General features: G+C 36.0%; 1 protein-coding gene across 4 annotated transcripts in view; it reads right to left on the reverse strand.

Annotated features, from left to right (window-relative positions):
• Window positions 1-22,202, reverse strand: part of FSTL5 (follistatin like 5) — a 1,060,999-nt gene that overhangs the window by 137,756 nt on the left and 901,041 nt on the right. The window lies entirely within an intron of this gene.

Below are 22,202 nucleotides of genomic sequence, written 5' to 3' on the forward strand. Positions count from 1 at the left end.
TTCAGTCACTTTGCTTAATTAAATACAACATGGCACAGAATTAAGAACATCTGTGTTGAACCTTTATGTGACTATGTGCAAGTCATTTTACCTCTCTTAGTATCAAGCATCTCTGAAAGACATGTTTTAGAAAGAATGAATTCTGCATGAGCTGAGGGAATTCCCCTACCAAATCACAGGTCTTTGGCCTATTCCTGGACTTAAGCTTCGTCAATCTGAAAAAAGTAGAAGAGAAGACAGGAAGAAAGCTATGGAAAAGAAGATGAATTAAGAAAGAAGAGATAGGAGGGAAATGAAAATTGAAGGGAAATGAAAATTGATGGAAAATGGAAGGGGAAGGAGGAAGAGGAAACATGTCTGTTAACAATATGGTTTTCTAGCTTTTTCAGCTCTTAACTATATGGAAGATAACTCTGTTACATTCCAAGTGAATACTTCTTAAGGGAACTCTTTCTGAAGTTCATCCATGTTCAGTAATGGAAGCCAAGGGAACTGATAAAGACAGGGTCATTTGAACCCATGTCACAGTTTATTTAATCCTGCACTAATGTTTCATCTAATCTATTTGCTTTTTATGTACGCCATATGTTTAAGGCACTCAAATCTTCTTCCAAGAAATGACTGTTCAAGGTATTGTATAAAATACTAAAAACTCTATCTGCATCAGGTAATGAGCTTGGAGAGCTTTGTGATATTAAAAAAGCCACATCAATACAGCAGTTAACACTATCTGAGGAAGCTTCATTGCTATACAACTATTTTCCTTGCTTACTTGTGTGTAAGCTGTTTGACCATTCAACTTAATGAGTTTTCTTCTGTCCTTGACTGCAGGAGTTTAAAGGTTTGCATTAGCTCAATACCTTTCATGACAAACCACATTTGTGAAAAGATAACATTTTAGTTTGATATCTTATTGACTCTTCTCCATTTGATATCGAAAATCAAGATGACTTTAGAAGGCAAAAGTTCTTTTAAAAGTGGCAATCTTGGAAGTCTAAAAAGAGATTTAAAATTGTAAATCTCAGTAATGAAAAGGAAGTATGACAGGTGTTAGATCTGGAAAATATGTGCAGGAAAAGAGGAAGGGATTGACAAAGAGAGAAAAAAAGGAGAAAAGGAGAAAAGGAGAAAGGAATGGAGGGAGAAATATAAGGAGGGAGGGAGGGATGGAGAGAGAGAGAGAGAGAGAGTGACAGAGAGAGAAAGTCAAAACTTGATGTTATTTTAAAAGTGTTAGACATGGGTATATGTTAATCTAGGCTTCCACATGTGATTGCTGTTTATGTTTTTAATTTTGGAATCTCTCCTTTCCTTTCAGCTATTTGGGATTCTTTTCTTCCTCAGTGATGAGCACTCTAAAATTCAGCATCTATTTCAAACTCACTTTTAATTATTTCTTTACTCTAATGACAATTCAGGATAAAATCTGTGGGTTTGGTGGGGTGATTGACAATGAGGTGGAGGAAGAGCATATCCATAACATTATTTTTCCTTTTCCCTCCCCACCAGTCAATCCCCTCCAGTATACATCTAACCCAAGCGTTTGTGAACAGTATCCCCAGACTTTATTTCCTCCTCTCACCATCAACTTTTGTTATCTCAGCCCCATGATCTAGGCTCCTCTTCTTTTCATCCCAAGGATTAATTACAATTCCTCTAAAATGATGCCCTTAAGACGTTTATATTCTGAGCATTCCTCTGAAATGTAGAAAAATCTTAGGTTTGATATTAAGGACACAAAGATAATATATTAAACCTGTGGGACCTTTGTCTTTCCTTTGGAGATCAAAATCTATTTTTTTAAAGAAGGGAGTAGGAATAAATGGAAGCTTTTGTCCATGGCTCTCATTAAGACTCATTGTCACAAACATTATCACACTTCAGGCCTGTTTACTTATTCCAGGAAGAAATGGGCAGAATACAAGCTATGAAATTAATTTATACTGCATAGTGAGCCAGAGTTAAAATAGGTGGTATTCAAAGAAGTCATTTTCTCACAGATTAAGAGTCTGTATGTAACTGACCTAGATAAAAAAATAGCATGATGAGAACAAAAAGACATGGACAGACTTTTGAACCTCATTTCTCCAGAACTTCTGTATATGTCACCAACACCCATCTGAATGAAGTGTCTACCGTGGACCACGGAAATTGCCCCTGAGGCTAGACAATTAGTTATTTTCACTGATCCTGCTGCCTGAGTTACTGTTACTATAGGCATATCTCCTTCATCATAATATGGAACTTTCAGCACATTTTCCATCATTACCAAAAAACTTAATCAAGAAGTATTTATTAAGCACCTACAATGTTCCAGGATAAGCTGACATGGGGAAATGTCCCAGTTCTTGTATCAAGGCAGTGAATTTGCAAAAACAAATAATGATAAGGACCACCACCACAAAACTTTATGCAAAGAGATACAGTTAACAAAGGACCTCTCTGTTTATTATCAGGCTTATTGCTCACTACTTGCTGAACTTAGCCAAAATTATCAACCTTAATTTTCCTAGATAATGACTTGGGCTTTTGCCCAGTAGGCCAGTGGGAAATCTTTCTTGTATAACTGCCTAGAAATGTTCAGTTACTCTTCAGGGTGCATACCTGGGGTAGCCTGCACAATTGAGATGATACTAATTACGCTTATTTGAAACTTCTGATCAGAACATGACAGCGATATCAGAAGATTCCCATAAAGCTGTCATTTGTAATGTCTTTAAAACTTTCTCCTTTGCTAGGAATGTGAGCTTATTAAATAAAAATTGGTTTTGCAAGCATATTGTACTTCTTCTTTTTCTAAGGGTTTCCAGTATCTTAAGTCCTCCATGTGCTTACTCATCAAATGCTTAGTAGGTTCCTGGCATTGTGCTGATTATATAACCCTCAAGGACCTTGTATGTATATGTTTATATATACACATAGCATGCATATATATATATACACACACACACTCATAAAACATGTATTACATATATATGAATATGTTACCAAGAAATATTAAGCTCACTCTATCATATTTTTGTCTGTTTCTTTGGATAAAGGTGTTCTGAGACCCAAAATTGTATTTTGGAATAAAAAGGTGAGCATTTAAATTATTTCATATCCTATAGATAAGTTTTTAAATATTCTTAACTCCTAGAATGTGACTTGATTTTGTTGGGTAGAAATCCTTCTGGATTCCAGTCTGTCCTTTACTGTGGATATGTTCTGAATGGGACAAGTAATGACTATACTTCTGGATGAAGAAAGATAGATTTTTGCTTACCACAACATAACAGATTCCAGCTGTATCCCAACTTTTCAAGGTGTTACTGTAGCTGGTCTACACTTATTGATAAGCCATCACTTTTGGTTTGAGAGGTCCACACTTCCCTGATTTTTAAAATTTTCATTTAGCATCTTTTTTTTAAAAATGCCTCCTGTCATTATGAGAAAGTGGCCAGAAATACATAGCATGGCTGTAGTCTGGCAGCTGGATAACATAACAAATTAAGTTCCAGCTCACTGCAACACTGAGAGAGATGAAAAGAGGTCTGCATAAGGAAACCACCAATATTGTTTCAAGGAATTCCTTTCTCAGTGCTACAGCCACTGTTAACTACAAGAAAACAATTTTATCAATGACAGAAGTACTTATTGAAGGGTTACATTCCATCTCATGATGATTCTATTGCTTCTTATATCCAAAATTGTATTTCTAAACACATAACTATTTATTTAGTTTATATTATTCATGATCTTGAACACTTTAAAATCATCTGTGAATCTATATCATTATTCCCTTTATGAACAGAAAAACTAAGACAAAATGAACTATCATCAGTGTCTATATCAAGATAGGGGAAAAAAACCTTAAAAATCTTGCCACTACATTAATACAGCCAATCCAGTAATACTGTCTAAATTATTTACATATTTTAAAATGATAATTTTTCTTCAAGCAGCTGTCAAGATATATTGTTAGGTTGAAAAGTCTAGTGAAGAAAATAATGCCTGCAATATGAACAGCAGATTTCTCCCTAACCATCCCACCCACCACCCCATACAAGTCTCTCTATCAATATGGTAAGAAAATAGCAGCTAGTATTTCTCTCTCCATTGTCCTCATAGACAAAGAAGGAGAACAAAATAAGTGCCTTCGGGAGCCTCTGTAGCACCTGTGGTTACTATCTCAATGGAAAGAGAATGGGGTCAGAGAAGTTCAGCAGAAAAGTGACAGAGGACTCAAAAGAAACTAGGCCAGGGAACAGCAGTGTGCCCAACTGTGACTGTGGGGAGGATGAACATTGGCAGCAAATGTGACAGTGTTTTCAGCTCCAGCCTTCTGATCACACACTGGTGCTGTGCACATGCAACATTTAATTACTGTTTTCAACTAAAAATAAAATGTAGTCAAATCAGACTTTAAAATGTAATATGAAAAACTTTGTCTCCCCATGTTTTCCCTTTTATGTATGTATCCTTGCTGTAAGGCTACAATTGAACATGAGTGTCACTCAGAGGGCAAGGTAGATATTCACGGTGTATACAAGGAGATTACAACAGATAACAGGTAAGGAATCATGAAGTAGAAGAAGCCAATGAAAAGATGTTATGAAAATATCTTGAACAAAAAATGTGCTTCAGTCACATGGTAAGAGTGAAAGACAACTGCTGGAAAGACAATGGATTATAATTATTCCAGGGGTTGAGAACCTGCAGCCTCAAGGCCCTCTAGGTCCTCCAGTGTAGCCCTTTGACTGAATCCAAACCTCACAAAACAAATCCCTTGGCCTGGAGGTCCCGGGTTCCCCACCCCTGGGTGAGGCTAAGAGAAAATGAATAAAATCTCAGTTTTGGGGGGACATCCTGTAGTATGCTTATGGGATCACCTGTATAAAAGTCACACAGAATTGACAGGTACAAATAGAGTGTGATTCAAATCTTTACAAGTATTAACTAGTGATTAGATCATGGATTAGTTGTAGTACTGAATATTTTGAATATATAAGTAAACAGGCATACACACAACATATATATGTATATATATGTATATATATATATGTATACATATATATATAAAACAAATGTACATACATATATTTATATACAAATACGCACATATATACATATCTCTAAAAATTCTCAAATTCCCAGGCAGCCAGTCATTGGACCCTAATACTCCAATGATGAAAGAGTCTAGAATGCCATAAGTGTCCACTTGAAAAACATTGCTTAAAGTGGTATGTTTTTTAGAATTAAGAATTTTCTTCAGATATGGGAATAATGAAATTTTTACTGCATATTAGAAATATATACATATGAATGAATATGAACGCATATATACATGCTTATATATAAACATATGTGCATATACATATATGTGTGTATATTTACATATTTGTGTATATACATGTATGTGTGTATATGTGTGCATACATGTGCGTATACACATACAGAATTTAGAAGTCAGAGAATATTAGAAATAGAACCTTTATGAGGAGGGGAAAATAGATAGTGAAGAACAAAAAACTACAAGTCAATTTTTCAGATACATATGAATTTCAAGCATTCTCTGACTGTCAAATTGAAATTCAGCTGACTGATTTGGAAAAATCTTCTGGAACTCTTCATCATCTCAGCATGTTAGATATCCTAATATAACAAACTGGATGTTGAGATTAAATGAAAGAGACCTTTGGGATCTATACACCACATCTTAAGATTAAGAAACTTACTCCTTAGAAAATAGTTGACTGTCCAAGGTCACAGAGGGAGTCAAGAGAAGACATGAAATATGAAGCTTTAGTCTTTAGATTCAATTTCTTTGTACTTACACTAATGCTCCTTGGAGCTTTTGCTCCACAAAACACATGTGAGAAAGCTTTATGAAGTAATTATCTTTACCTAATGATCCAAGACAAGTATGAATTCTGAAAAAAAAAAAATTAGTTGGGGCGGAGCCAAGATGGCGAAGTAGAAAGACGCACATTCACATAGCTCCGAATCCACAAACCACAGAACGGCAGAGGGGACTAACCCAGGGCGAATTCTGCACCCAGAGACCACGGAATATTGGAGCGAGGGGGATTTCTGTTCCGGAGAGACCTACAAACCTCTCGCGGGGGGACCTTCGCGCCGGGGACTGGGCACCGGGGTGGGAAGAGGAAAGCAGCCCTGCCCCGGCAGCGACACCATGGAAAAGAGATCCAGTGGCCACGCGGGTCCCCCCATCCAGAGAGGGACCTGCAAACCTCTAGCAAAAGGTCCGTTGTGCTGTAGACAGGGTGCCCAGCCCGGACCTGCGGCGGCGACTGCGGCCGAGGCTCCAAGAGACAAAGTTCTGAGAGGGATCTGGAGGGGGGATCTTCAGCAGCTGCACGGGCCCCCCACCAACAGGTGACTGACGATGGTAGGTGAGAGAGTCTCTTTGGCGGGTTGAGAGGGGAGCGTGGTGCCCCCATAGCTCGGGCCCCCCCGGGAGGTGGGGGCTGAGAGGCGGCTGCGGACGGGGGCTCCCCAAATGAGCGGGAGCCTGGATCCATTGTGGAAGGTCTGTGCATAAACCCCCTGAGGGAATTGAGCCAGAGAGGCGGCCCTGCCCCTGACCTCAGCACCTGAGCCTAATTTAACACTGAATAACAGCCCTGCCCCCGCCAAAAATCCTAAGGCGGGAAGCAGCATTTGAATCTCAGTCCCCAAACGCTGGCTGGGAGAACCAGGAGGCGAGGTGGATGTGAGGAGAAGATTCAGAGGTCAGGCCACTAGGGGGAGACAATGCCAAGAAAAGGGAAAAGAAATAAAACTATTGAAGGGTACTTTATGGGAGAAAAATCACTTCCTCCCTTCCTTTCTGATGGGGAGGAACAAGGCTTGCCATCAGGCAAAGACACAGAAATCGAGGATTCTGTGTCCCAGCCCACCCAATGGGCTCGGGCCATGGAAGAGCTCAAGAGGAATTTTGAAAATCAAGTTAGAGAGATGGAGGAAAGACTGGGAAGGGAAATGAGAGGGATAAGGGAGAAGCATGAAAAACAGATCAGCTCCCTGCTAAAGGAGAACCAAAAAAATCTTGAAGAAATTGGCACCTTGAGAACTAGCCTAACTCAGCTGGCAAGAGAGGTGCAAGGGGCCAATGAGGAGAAGAATGTTTTCAAAAGCAGAATTAACCAAATGGAAAAGGAGATTCAAAAGCTTACTGAAGAAAATAGATCTCTCGAATCTGGAATGGTACAGATGGAAGCTTTGGACTTTTCGAGAAAGACAGAAATCTCAGAACATACCACGCAGATTCGAAAAATGGAAGATAATGTGAAATATCTTATTGGAAAAGCAACTGACCTGGAAAATAGAATCAGGAGAGACAATGTAAAAATTCTGGGTCTACCTGAAAACCATGATCAAAAGAAGAGCCTAGACATCATCCTCCACGAAATTATCAAGGAAAACTGCCCTGAGATTCTAGAACCAGAAGGCAAAATAAATATTCAAGGAATCCACAGAACACCGCATGAAAGAGATCCAAAAAGAGAAACTCCTAGGAGCATTGTGGCCAAATTACAGAGTTCCCAGGTGAAGGAGAAGGTATTGCAAGCAGCTAGAAAGAAACAATTCAAGTATTGTGGAAATACAATCAGGATAGTACAGGATCTGCCACCTTCTACATTGAGGGATAGAAGGGAATGGAATAGGATATTCCAGAAGTCAAAGGAACTAGGACTGAAGCCAAGAATCACCTACCCAGCAAAACTGAGTATAATACTTCAGGAGAAAAAATGGTCTTTCAATGAAATAGAAGACTTTCAAATTTTCCTGATGAAAAGACCAGAGCTGGAAAGAAAATTTGACTTTCTAACACAAGAATGAAGAGAACCATAGGAAGGCGATCAGCAAAGAGAAATCATAAGGGAATTACTAAAGTTGAACTGTTTACATTCCTACATGGAAAGACAATATTTATAACTCCTGAAACATTTCAGTATCTGAGCACTGGGTGGGAGTACACACACACACACATGCACACACGTACACATACATAGAGACAGAGTGCACAGAGTGAATTGAAGAGGATGGGATCATATACTAAAAAAAAAAAAAATGAAATCAAGCAGTGAGAGAGAAATATTGGGAGGAGAAAGGGAGAAGTTATATGGGGCAAATTATCTCTCATAAAAGAGGCAAGCAAAAGACTTATTAGTGGTGGGATAAAGAGGGGAGGCAAGAGAAAAACATGAGGTCTACTCTCATCACATTCCACTAAAGGAAAGAATATAATGCACACTCATTTTGATAGGAAAACCTATCTCATAATACAGGAGAGTGGGGGACAGGGGCACAAGCAGGAAGAGGGGGAGGATAGAGGGGAGGGCATGGGGAGGAGAATACAATACGAGGTCGATACTCACGGGGAGGGAAAGGACCATAAGAAAATAGAAGTAATGGGGGACAGGACAGGATGGAGGGAAATATAGTTAGTCTTATACAACACAACTAGTATGGAAATCATTTGCAAAACTAAACAGATATGGCCTATATTGAACTGCCTGTCTTCCAAAGGGAAGGGGTAGAGAGGGAGGGAGCTAAAGAAGTTGGAACTCAAAGTGTTAGGACCAAATGTAATGTTCTTACCACTGGGTAACAAGAAACACAGGTTAAGGGGTCAAGAAAGCTATCCGGCCCTACAGGACAAAAGAGAAGACGGAGACAAGGGCAGGGAGGGAGGATAGAGGAGAGAGCAGATAGGTCACAGGGGCAATTAGAAAACTTGGGTCTGGGGGGGGAGGAGGGGGAAAAAAGGGGAGAAAATTTGTAACCCAAAATTGTGTGAAAATAAATGTTAAAAGTTTAATAAAAAAAAAAAATCAGTTGCTGCAATAATTTATTTTTGCCCTGAAAGTCTAAAAAAAACCTAAGAAAAATCTATGCCATATATAGCCATATATGATGAGTCATATTCTGCGTATAGTAAGCTTTAGGAGAAAAATTAACACGAAGATATTCAAAGAATCTTACTCAAAGGTTAGAACTGTAAGAAATTTGGGAAAATTACAAAGAAATGGATTTAAAGAAAGGAAAATCTTAACATTGAGAGCTATGCAAAAAGGGATTGGGCAACCTCAGGGCTAAAGACTTTCCTGCACTAGCCTTCATTAAGTAAAAACTTAATGATGAACATTTGGAATGCATGGTGTAGAAAATATTCCTTTTTCTGTATTGGGTGGTCTAGATGGTCTCTGAGCTTTGTTCTAACTCTGGGATTCTGTGACCTTGTAAACACCTTGGACCTGCAGTTGAGGAGCTCAAATGCTAAGCAGGCAAGAAAGAAAATGACTTGTTTCAAGCACTTCATGAGTGAAGATTTGGTTTAACTCTCCTAAAGGGAGAGTAAGCATGTTAAAATATCTAATGTACAACATAAATAGAACTAAAACAACAAGGAAATGACTATTTTAATACCTCTGCAATAAACACTGACTAACAGAAGTGTGAGAAGGAGAAACTGAACTTGTTTGGCATAAAATTGTCCTCTTTGGAAACATACCCAATTCTCTCCATTATTATTTTTTTTTCTTGCTCTTCACACCCTTCCCAATTGGATTCCTTTAATATAAAATTTCATTTTGTAATGGAATAGACTAATATGAATCTTTAACTTGCATCAAATTAGTCAGCTAATCAGTCAAAAATATTTAAGAATAAAATTTGTTGTCTTGATTAACACCTAGCTAACAAGCAGGAACCTTAAACAAATTCACAACTTAAAGCAGTTCTAAGATACCTTAACAGAATTGGATAAAACAAGCATTGACCATAAAAACCACCAAAATAAAACAAGATAGTCATGAAAAAAATCAAAAAGTAAAAGTAATTTCATAAAATCCGCTATCACATTCCTATAGTTGCAACAACGTATTGAGAAGTATCTTATTTGTGAGAAAATACTAAAGATCCTCCCTAATTTATCATCAAAGAATTGCTTTGATAGTATTCATTAGGGAATAAACTTCAAAAGAAATAATGTAACTTTGTTAAGTTCAATATTTCAGAAAAAATGTATAATGGGATAAGGACACAGTAGGAAGTTGATATTATCATTATGTTGATACTTGGAATATTATAAATTTTTTTGTTATTATCATATATGGCTCTTCATGAACCCAATTTAGATTTTTTTGTCAGAGATATTAGAGTGGTTTGCTATTTCCTTCTTCAGTTCATTTTACAGATGAGGAATTGAGTCAAATAGGGTCAAATGACTTGCCCAGGATTACACAGCTAACAAGTATCTGAGGATAGGATTTGAACTGAGGAAGATGAATCTTCCTGATTACAGGTCTAACATTCTACCTACTTTACCACTTAGCTTCCCTACACTACAACATAGTTGGTTAAAAAATAAATTTTATCCAGCTCCTGGAAGAAAAATGATAGACTCAAACCTATCACAGAATATTTATTTTTTAAAAAAGTGAATTTGATTTGAATATACATATCTGTTACAGGGATTTTATTCTCTTTTGTCTTTCCCACCCATGTGGGGCTGAGGGTGGGAATGAGGTAAAATTATTTTCTGTTAATTAAAAAAAATAATTTAAAAGTTCCATTATTTCTTTCAGAAAAAGGAAGAGGTGGGTGATGTTCCATTAAACCAGATACAGTGTATTTTCTGAGGGAGGGAAGGTATATTCATTTTCTAGAAATCAGCAAAATGTTTAGTGTTCATTACTCTTCAGAGATAACTCTGACCTTATTTTGACTGATGTGGTTCAAAGGAGATAGTGTTCACCTCTAAGAAAAGAAGAAATTATAAATTGGCTAGCATATTCTGCAACTATATAATTTGCAATTCATATTTAGAGATTACGTTCCCTATCTTTTATCTCTTGATATTTAGAATATGATTTTCACAAAAGGACTGGTAAAATATCTTTAATTTTAGTTAGATTTTTGCAGAAGGAATACCTACTGTTACATCTAGATAGAGCAATTACCTGACATAAAGAATATTGATATTTGGACATCCTCTACCCACTTTCAACATAAAAAGAAGACCTCATCAATGCTGGTTGACCCCATTCAATCTCAGAATATTAAAGAAAATACCACCTTCAGTCATCTTCTTTTAGTGAAGAGTGAGTCACTGTCTCTAATTCAGCCTAGAAATGGATTGTTCAGTTCAGATGTCTCCTCCCGACCTTTCTTTAGATTGATATTTTAAAATTTCATTTTAGTCAGTTGCTGCAATATGACCACATTAACTCAGAAGCTGCAAACACAACACTAGGGTCATGGATTCGTAGGATTTAGAACAGAAAGATCTTACTGATTTCATTTGTTTAGCCTCTTTTTATTCATGTCTTTTGTTTTTCTATTATATTCATTTTATAGGATCACAATATCACAGAATCTCCAAAAAGGACCTTAGAGCCTCCTGAAACTACTCCCTTTATTTTAATAGATGAGGAAAATAAGAGAATTTTGTTTTTACAGAAAAGTCCAAATTTTATTTAAAGCTACATTTTAAGTTTAAAATTACTCAACAAATCACAGTGGAAAAAAATAAAAGAGAACAGTACAGAAAGTCTCCAATCTAGGGAGGATCCCATAAGATAAGAGAATTTTAGTGACATAGGGCAAAAAAGGAAATCTAACAGAATTCAAACTTTTATTGCTTCATACTTTCCTACTGATCTATATCTTTTAACAAAGATTTTTTTAAGTAAAACACAAAAATAATATGAAAAATCATGCCTAATAGTGCATGGAATATTCCATGCCTATAATTTGCCATCTCTACGATGGAGTGAATTTTCTCAGTACTTCTCTAAAGCCAAAATTGGCCATTACACTTATATTTCTTTCAGATGATTTTGTCATTTTTTTTCCTGGTCATATAAATGTAAAAAAGTCATTTTGATAAAGAAACATTTTCTTAATTGCCTCAATGGATAATGCCCTCCAAACCACAATTACTTTGTCTTCATTCTATTTCTACTTGATGTACACTTAATACGTTTTTGTGGCATCCCCCCTAATAAAATGTTAAGTTCCTAAAGGGCACGAATAGTACTTTTCCTCCCCTTAATAGACTAAGCTCCTAGCATTCTGTCTGGTGCACAGTAATTGATTAGTTAATTCTTATTGATTGGTTTGTTATTTTTCTTTGTTCTGCTCACTTCATTTTTGCTTCAGTTCATATAGGTTTCCCCATGCTGCTCTGAATTCTTTGTCTCCCATTTCGTAAGACACAGTATTCTTCCATTACTTTAATTTACCAACCCATCAATTCAGCAAAGTGGCATAATAGATAAAAACCTAAGCCTGGAGTCAGGAAGATAAAAGTTCAAATTGGCCCCAGGTACCTGTGTGACCTAGGGCAAGTCACTTAACCACTGTCTGATTCAATATTATCAACTGCAAAATGAGGATAATAATAGCATCTGCTTTTCAGTATTATTGTAAAGATCAAATGAGATTAATTGAAAACATTTAGCAGCGTCTTTCATGTAGTAGACACTATGGAAATTCAAGGTATTATTATTTAATAGTATCCCATTATTTTAAAGATGGAAAAATTAAAGCACAAACAAGTTAAGTGACTTCTCTGATCTCACAAAGGGATTTAGTAGCATGCATGGGGTTTAGAGGCAGAGAAGAAAAATCTTTTAACACATTTACAAGTAACCCTTTTAAGGGCTTGAGAGATTATAACTGATAAAGTGATAAATGACTGTTTAGAGATTGTAGAAAGATTAAATAAGTACCTTGGAGTCCATAACTGAGAGAAAGTGGAATTCATGAATTTTACATCTCAAAGGAAAGATAAGTCAAGAACCACCCAGAGATTTGAGGCCATGAAAGTTAAAAGGCAAGAGGATAATCAGTAACAAGAAACTAACTGCTATGCAAGGAGCTTGCAGATTGGAAGAGAGAAATTGATTTACAGAATTGCTGAATAATTTGATATAACGTTTTCTGTGAAGCTCAGTGGAAGGGACCAGAGATCTGCTATGGGTTGAGATATTGCCCTCCAATTATCATCTACAATTTGAGAGAAATGATACCTCTTGATAACCTTCCTGCTTACTCCAGTCTCTGGTTGGAGAAAAAGAAACATAGTAGGAGGATAAAAGGGCTTTACATATGCTTTGTTGTAAGGAAACGTCTGAAACCAATTGAATGGAAGAACATTCTGTTGCCTGAAGAGCTGTGTGGACATGTAAGTGTTGCCTACATAATAAATCTGGGGAGTTTTGCTATAAACTCTGCTTTAACATAATACAAAGCTAAGTGGTGACTGGACAAAACAAAGATATATTGATTGAAGAACTGATTGTATTGGCATTTATTCTGTCATGGGAGAATTACATGTCACCATATTAACGTGACTCTACTACTGCACTATTATTAGCTCCCTAACTGTTCAGGTAAAGTCATTAAAAATACTTGTGACTGTTTCATCAGTTCACGAGCAGAAGAATAAATTTTCTTGGATGTAGAATAATACAGAACAAAAGGAAAATAGATTGAAAATATGTGGCTTCATGTATTTTAAATGTTTCCTTAAGGGACCAAGGACATCAAGACCAGAAGACGAGAATTGTGATTTACCTAAAGCATGAACTTTCCCACAAACAGGCCTTGCTGTTAGGTTTCTTAAAGTGCATACACATTCCTATCTTCTATCCCAAGAAACCTTGTGCATTGATGGGAGTGTGAATAGATTTATGGGTAAACTGTTAGTTTTTATTATTATTATTTATATATTTGTGTTATATTGAGTAACAATATGATGAATTTGTTTTGGCCTTATTATTAAATAAATATTTTATATTTAAAAGCTAAAGTGTCATACTTTTAATTTTGTGTAAATGAGAAGCATATTGATGGGGATTAAAAAACTATAGCAGTGAGCAGTGCGAAGGTATCCCATAATAAAGGAACTACCTGTATGATCTTAAGAGAATTTAGTGTCATAGCAATGATGACATTTCCCTGTAATTGTCAGGCCTGTTGGTTTGTGGTCAGATTGAATTAGCATGCCCTTCCAAAGACCAAGAATAGCAGTCATGAAATTCCCTGTGCTATAAACAATTCAGTTCATATGCTTGTGAGGAAATAATTTCATCTCTCCAGACTACAGTTTCATTATATGTAAATGAGATTCCTGGATGAGATAATGAATGAAGACACCTGTCTTCTAGCTCTAACATTCTGTAGTTTCAAGGATTTGTATCTCCTAAAAGTGTAATAGAATAGCAGGTTCTTTAATTCCTACCATCTGTAGTCAGGGACATATATGCTCTTTGATATTTCATGTTCTCTTAGTGCATCTGTCATGAAGATTTCCAGGATACCTTTATCATCACTTACATGAATTTCCTATTTCAAATGTCATCAATAAAACAATATAATGATAAAAATAATGCTAACATTTTTTAAAAGTAGATAGTCACATATAAACAAACAATAATTAATTAGACTTAAATCTTCAGACATACAGGATCCCTGAAGGAAATTCTAACATATCTTCAGGATCAAAATAGAAAAATTTTGAACACGGCCACAGAGTTTCTGAAAAAGATATTTTCTCCATAGCACTGTCATGAACTATAACAGTGTTTACCTTGCATGCCCGGCAATAATGTAAATTGCCAGCGTAAACTATTGCAAAATAAATCAGGTAAATAAACATTGTTTAATAGGAGATGAGATATAGAGATTTCATTAATGGTACAGCAATCTTTGCTGAGAAAATTTAGGTAATAAATCATAGTCAAAAGGTTTTTAATCTTATTTTATATTTGAGGCAATGGAGATGCCGGTTGCCTATAATAGCTGTAAAGCTGTCAAGTCTATAACATTCATATCACATAATGTCTTGTTAAGGGACAGGACAATGACATTATGAGGGAAAAAAGTGCAATGTGTTAGAAAAAGATCTAGTTAAGAGTATGGAAAAGGCATATCATTTTTAGAATGAAGTCTTAAGACTCAGGTAGCATAAGCCAGATAATTTTCAGCTTCCTTTGGATGAACAGCTAGGATTTGCAGAACTACACTTCATGGAATGTGATGGCATCATTGGCCAAATTGAGAAGAATTAGATCCTGGATGATATGATACATAATCAAATCTCATGAAATAGTAAATGCTTATTAAGCACAGTTAAGCCTATTAACGCAGTTATCATAACTAGGTGCTTTTTTAATTGCATGATGGGTTTATTAACAAGTACATCTCTAATATGACAACCATGAAACAGATAGATGGATCTTCTGAGACTGTAACTGCAACATGAAATATTTCTTCTAATGACCAGCATTTAATATAAGACCTGGTACTGGGCACTCACTCACTGGATGTTCATGAAATCTTAAACATGTCTTTTTTTTCTTAGTTATCTCTCTCTCTCTTTTAATCTCAAAGATATTTTTTGTTGTTATTTATCACCCTTTCCTGCTTAGTCTACCACCTCGGTCATAACAATCAGGATGAAAATCCCACCTTTTGCTCCCCCATGTTTTAAACAATGCGGCTTTTTCTGTTTGCCATTATTCTACCCTCTTCCCTAAATCACAGCACAAAAGCTTATCATTATTAAGTTTATCACCAGGTCGTTTTGTCTCATCTAGCTCTTAGTGTCTGCAGAATAGCTACCACAGCTGTTGGTGACTTTATGTGGTCTAGTTACTGGAGAGAGGATTCTGCCAAGTTCTCTTTAGCTCTGAGTTAATAACCTTTCACATTCTAAACATTAAAACCGATCTCCAGGAAGGCACTTTGCAATGACGACTTTATAAAATCTCATAACTGTCATCTGTGCCATTTTTCAGAGATGTGCAAGGTAAGTTAAATGCCAGTTTGCCCTTGCTTCCATTCCCAGTGCTCTCTGTACTTCTCTATGACCTTAAATAAATCACTTGCTCCTTTCATTGTTGTAGAGTTATGATTACTGTAACATTATGAGATGCTTTAGGTGGTTATTGATTGTGGATTGCATAGCACTTTGTGCATTCAGATATATACTTCTCCTATCACTTCCTAATATACATTCTAGTATAGGGCCAATGCCAAAGCAAGCAGAGATGAAGGACTATTCATTCTTGGCTTGGATACTGGGTGTTCAGATTCAGGTTTCTCAGGTTTATGCCAATGGCAATACCTTTACTGTCCAAGGCTATGGTAGAACTGGATTGGGGACCACACATTTGCATTTTAGATTGTCCATAGGGCTCAGGTAGGTTGGAGCATTTAAACTCCTATGTTAATCGTAAAGAAAAAAATGATATACTTTACAGTACGATAAAAGTTGTCTTTGCTAGAAAAATGATACTCCAAAGTGGATTTATGGAGGATTTTTTACCCTCTTCTAAAATAGCCCTATACATGAAAGGAAAGAATCCATGGGTGGTTTCATATTAGTTATGCAAATAACTTCAGGCTTATAAAACAGTTAATGATCCTACACCAGAGAAATACAGTGTATTACATTTCTCAGAGGATTATAGGTCTAAAGCAGGAAGGGAATTTAGACATCATTTGGTCCAAGCTCATCATTTAATAGATGAGAAAAATGAATCCTGGGGTAGCTGAGTGATTTGGTTGAGGTCACAAAAGTAAGTCTCAGAGGCAGGCTTTGAATCAAGGTCATCTGATTACAAAATGTGTGGACCTTTCCCTGAAATAGACTGCTTCACTGATGTACTTTGAAACATATTTTTTTAAAAATGTGTTTGAATCTAATCATCCTAATGACATTATGTAAAGGTAAAATGTGATGGACTAACATGTTTCCACCATATCTGCTAAGAAATTTCATAATTTATTTCTGTTTGTTGCCCTCCCATTTTATATAGAGTATATTTTATATACTCTAGAGGAGGATGAATACAATGCCACAATAATGTATTTCACTAAGTCTTTTTTTCTATCACTGCTAGAAATGTGCTAAAATTGGGGGGAAAAATACACTAAAATATACAATATGCAAAGCCTAGTAAGAATGCAGACTTCTACTGCTGTCACCCTTTGCTGAGACCCTTACTAAGGTGTGACTAAAACGATGCTGAGTGTCTCACACATACACTCACCTCCTCACTGTGGAGAATGGACTGTTTTCACAGTTTCTCATTTATATTAATCTTGATGATGATTCATTATCATCTAGATATGACTTCCTTTTGGAATGAAAATATGTCAAGTGCTTAGGCTAGGGGCAAGAAACAGTAAAATATAAAGCATACACTTCTAAGCCCACAAAAATTATCCTCTCATAAAATTCATTTTTGTCTTATTTTGCTCATTTCAATAAGTGCCATTTGATCAACAATATCTCATCTCACTCTCCTTGTATTTAATTGATCTCATTTCTTCTCCCTCATATAATACTTCATTTAATCTCAGCCAGTCACCTAAATTTGACTCAGATATGTAACTAAAGAATGAAATTCCCCGAAACTTTTTTCATAGTTAAATGTTTCATGAGAGGAAAATCTAAAGTGAAGTTTCCTGACAAAGTTTGGCAGTATTAGACAACATTTTCGATTTTGCGAATTAGGTGCTAGAGCAAAATACAAGCCTTCTACCTACTTGACACTGCCTGAATCTATTCCCTGAACAGTACTTGTCAGGGGTGAAATGTAAGATAAGTGAAAATGTGATTGGCATTCCTTAGCTCCTTAGTAAGCAGATAATCCCTAAATGATTAAATTGAAGCTATATCTAAACAAAGTTGTTTTGTGTCATTTAGCTCCAAAGCAGTTTATTTGTTTGTTTTCCCCCATTCCCACAACCTCCAAATGGATACCTATGCCAATAGATTGACCATGATATTATACCTCAATTTTCCAATCATATAAATGTGTATATATGTGTTTATGTACATACACATATACAAACACATACATATATGTGTATGTATACATATGTATACGTGTGTATCTGTGTGTGTATATCCTTGAAGGCAAGTAATATTTATTAGCAATATGCTGCAGCACATTCACACCCATTATATGACTTTCCATTGCTCTTTTGAGTCACCCATAATTTTGACAACACTTACTAGTTATGTATGGCAAGTCACTTAACCTCTCTGTACTTGTTCCTTCATCTGTTAAATTGGGGAATAAAAGCATTTACCTCTCAGCATTGCTTGAGGATCAAAGGAGATGACATACATGATATATATAGTGTTATAGAAGTGCTAGCTGGAATTAATAATAATAATTTAAAAATCATAACCAATAATAATGGGACCACAATATTCCATGATTTGTAACCAAATAGAAGTGATGCCATTTTTAAAGACATTTTGGCTGCTGCTTGAAGGCTGGGATGACTAAAAGCATGGTATAATCACTCAGTTTGTGATTTACCGTACAATGTCTTCTTATAAAATTCTGGATCTATGATGTCTGTCTGCAGTACCTGCATAAGAGATATGTCCTAACTGACTAATTCATTGGGTTGCTCATGTAATTGTATGTCCCAATCTGTTCAATATGTTTTCTTCGTGTTCAAGGTTCTTCCTTTGTTGATGGTTAGAATTCCAAAAGTTAAAGGACTTAAGTTGTCTAAGGAGAGTTTATGGAAAAATAAGGAAGTTAGCACTGACTCTGGAGTTAAAGAAGTTGGATTCATCTCCTGCCTCTTGACATTTACTACGTGCATGATCTTCAGCAAATCATCTAGCTTCCCAATACCCCCGTTTCCCCATCTCTAAAATGAAGCTGATCTAGGGCAACTAGGTAGTACAGAGGATAGAGCACCAAGCCTGGAATCAGGAAGGCTCATCTCTGTGAGTGCAAATCTTGCCTCACATGCCCTAGCTGTGTAACTGTAGGGAAGTCACTTAACCCTGTTTACTTCAGTTGCTCATATGTGAAATGAGTTGGAGAAGAAAATGGCAAACCACTCCTGTATCTTTGCCAAGAAAACTCCAAATGGGGACATAAAGTGTTGGACATGACTGAAAATATTAAACAACAATAAAGTGAAGGTGTTGGATTAGATGGCCTCTGAATTCCCTCTGATTTAATAGGAATCACCATGAATAAAAAAAACTTAGATTGCTTGCCATTTGCAGTGATGAAAGAAATGCTCATATTAGTGAATTTATAAGATCAATGAAGCATTCAAGTAGGCTACTTGAATTAAATGCAATTCTTCTAACTATTCCTCTCTCCACATTTCAAATCCTCCATTGTCCCCAAACAAAATAGTTAAGCATGATAATAAAAACATAAAGACAAACTAGGACAGACAAAATCCTATATGACAGGATGATACTGAAATCTAGATAATCTATTTTGTGTATGGGGAAATCCAATGATAGGCCAAAAGAAGAGGGATTTTTTCCTTTGGTTGGTTTTTGTTTTGTTTCATTTTCCTTTTTAATGTCCAGAACATGATGCAACTGGAAGATATAGGCCATAAATTGCAGAGCTTAAAGTCATGAAGACTCCTAGTTTAAATCCTGCCTCAGACACTTCTATGTATACATAGAGAGACTAAACATATGATTTCAACAGTAGAGGGGAAGGAACTTCTGGTGAGGAAACTTGCTTTACCAATGTAGATCAACCCCTTTTTTGTGATGTCAAGTTTTATTAAGCTTTCTAGAGCACTGAGTAGTTAAAAGACTTGCTCAAGGTCTCTTGCAAATATGTACTTGTGATGAGACTTGACCCCAGTTCCTACTGATTTTGAGGATGATTTTCTATGTAGTACATATGCTGCCATACACATAAGCACACACTCACACATACAGACACACACACACACACACATATATAAATATTTATATATCATATCCATGCAGAACATAAAAATGAAACCTGCTTTAGTCATTTCAGTAACCATTGAAAAATGTTTATTGTTTCTACTTTAAATCTTAGAGGTGGCTATAAACACTACTTCTAAAATATATACACATCCTCCTCCCCAAAAAATCAGCCTTTCATTTACATTACTTACCTGCACAAAGGATTTTGCAAGTCCAATAAATTTATAGATAACAAAGTCTGCATCATTGCATAATTTGTGAAAATGTTACTTATTTTAGTGTCTCTAAAATAGCACCCTACAAGAATCTATTTAAATTAAATTATTTGTCAATCTGATGTCTTCAAAATATAAATTTAAAAGTGGCAATAAAGACTTAAGACTCTTCAAAGAAAAGCCCATTCCATGGAGTAAACAATTAAATTCAGTACAAAAATGTAGCACAAAAATGTATGTATATATGTGTATATACACACACATACATGCATATGTGTGTCTGTGTATATGTATGTATATATGCATGAACATGCATAGAATATATACTTATATATTCATTAAATAAAATGTCAAAATCTACTGTGTAAGACTTTTCACTTTGAAAACATTTCATTAAAAAAACAAAACACAAATACCAGATGTTGAATATATCTGGGTTCCACCATTAGTAGATTCTAAGCTGTTTGAGTAACTTTTTTTTCCCTTTTTCACATCCCAGTCTAGAAGCACAGTGCCTTCTCAATAGTAGGGACTTTAAAAATCTTTGTTTAAGTAAATTGGGTGGGATGATATCTTAAAAGCTATCTATCCCTAACTACTCTTCAACAAAGGCATCATCTTTGTAGCACCTTGCTTCTGAAACACATAGGTGTACAAATTTCAGCAAAAACATTATTATCTACATATTTACCTCTGAAGGTATCAATATATAATTGTCCTAGTTATAGTGACAAAGAGCTAAAGACTAGGGTCTTCTGCAATAAATGTGTGGGCTTAACTGAGATTATATAGTAAGCCTTATATATTATCTTACATAAATTTTTCTTACAAATATTAAAGTGCATATATATAAAATATATTGCTCTGGAGAACAAGCAATGAAGACGTACGTCATCGGCATGATCAGCCTGTAACCTATGACCAAAAATCAAAGAACAAGACCAAAAGATATCGTGGGACAGAAGGAGAAGATAAGTTGTGACAATAACAAGGGAAGATGTGGACAATGGCAGTGCTCTGATGGTGCCCTTATAATGTCAGGAGAAGACAAGGGAAGCCTCCAGCTGATTAGGTTGACACTCATATCAGATTATGGGAGGATATGGACAAAAATCACACAAAATGGGCTGGTATGGCTTTTTATCTACATCACTGGAGGGAATTAATTAACGAGATCATAGATCAATTCAAGTATTTGAGGAAAGAGTACATGTTCTAACTACTTCTACCCAAGGGAAAAAATCATAAGTGTAAAGTTATTTTTATTATCTTATATTATTATCATAATTCATAGTATAGGCCATCTTGCCAGCAATGTTACATCACTGACATCATGAAATACCATAATCTCAGAATTCATTATATAAGTAATCCAAAGGGTTACACAGAAAAATGCTTCTTGGATAGAATCTCTAATATTCCCTGATTCTACGTGGAGAGCCATTTTGCATTACTTTGCTGAGAACCAGGCCCATATCCTGATGTCACTTTCTGAAGTCTTCTCATGTGGGTTCTCTCTCCTCCTTCCTCTTTTCTTTCTTGTCTTCCTTCCTTAGAAAGCAAGCTCCTCAAAGTTAGAACTCTCTTGTTTGCTTTCTTCAGCCCACAGCGCAAGCACAAAGGAAGTATTTAAATAATCTCTCTCTCTCTATCTCTGTCACAATCTCTGTTCCTTTATGTGTGTGTCTGTCCACATTTCTCTCTCTCTCTCTCTCTCTCTCTCTCTCTCTCTCTCTCTCATCGCATCTCATCTCTTTTGCTCATCTATCTATACATTGAGAATAAGCATGTTGCCAGCGATCTGTATTAGAATGTCAAATGTACATTGAGACCCATAACACATTGAATACAGCCGAAACCTGTTTAAAATGCAATGGAGAAACGTTTAACAAAGTAAATAGAAATAAAAGAGAGCAGAGATGGTGTCAATATATGGTTTTCTAAGTCAATATATGACCTGCAAGGATCCCTTTTTACAGTTTACTGATCTCTATTTCTATTTGAGTTTGATATTACTGACCTCCATTGAAAGAAGTGTTGCAAAACAAATTGAAAATATGTATAAATGGAAAATAAGGTAAGGCAGTTATGTACTAAGAGTAAGGACTGCTGTATTTGAACCACTGACATACTGAAAACAAAGATGAAGACTTCCAATAAGTTGAAGTAAACCCATGGACAGAAAGTACATGGAATGAAATTGTATACAGTTGCTATCTATA

Source organism: Notamacropus eugenii, chromosome 6 (assembly GCF_028372415.1).
Source record: "Notamacropus eugenii isolate mMacEug1 chromosome 6, mMacEug1.pri_v2, whole genome shotgun sequence".
NCBI lineage: Eukaryota > Metazoa > Chordata > Mammalia > Diprotodontia > Macropodidae > Notamacropus > Notamacropus eugenii.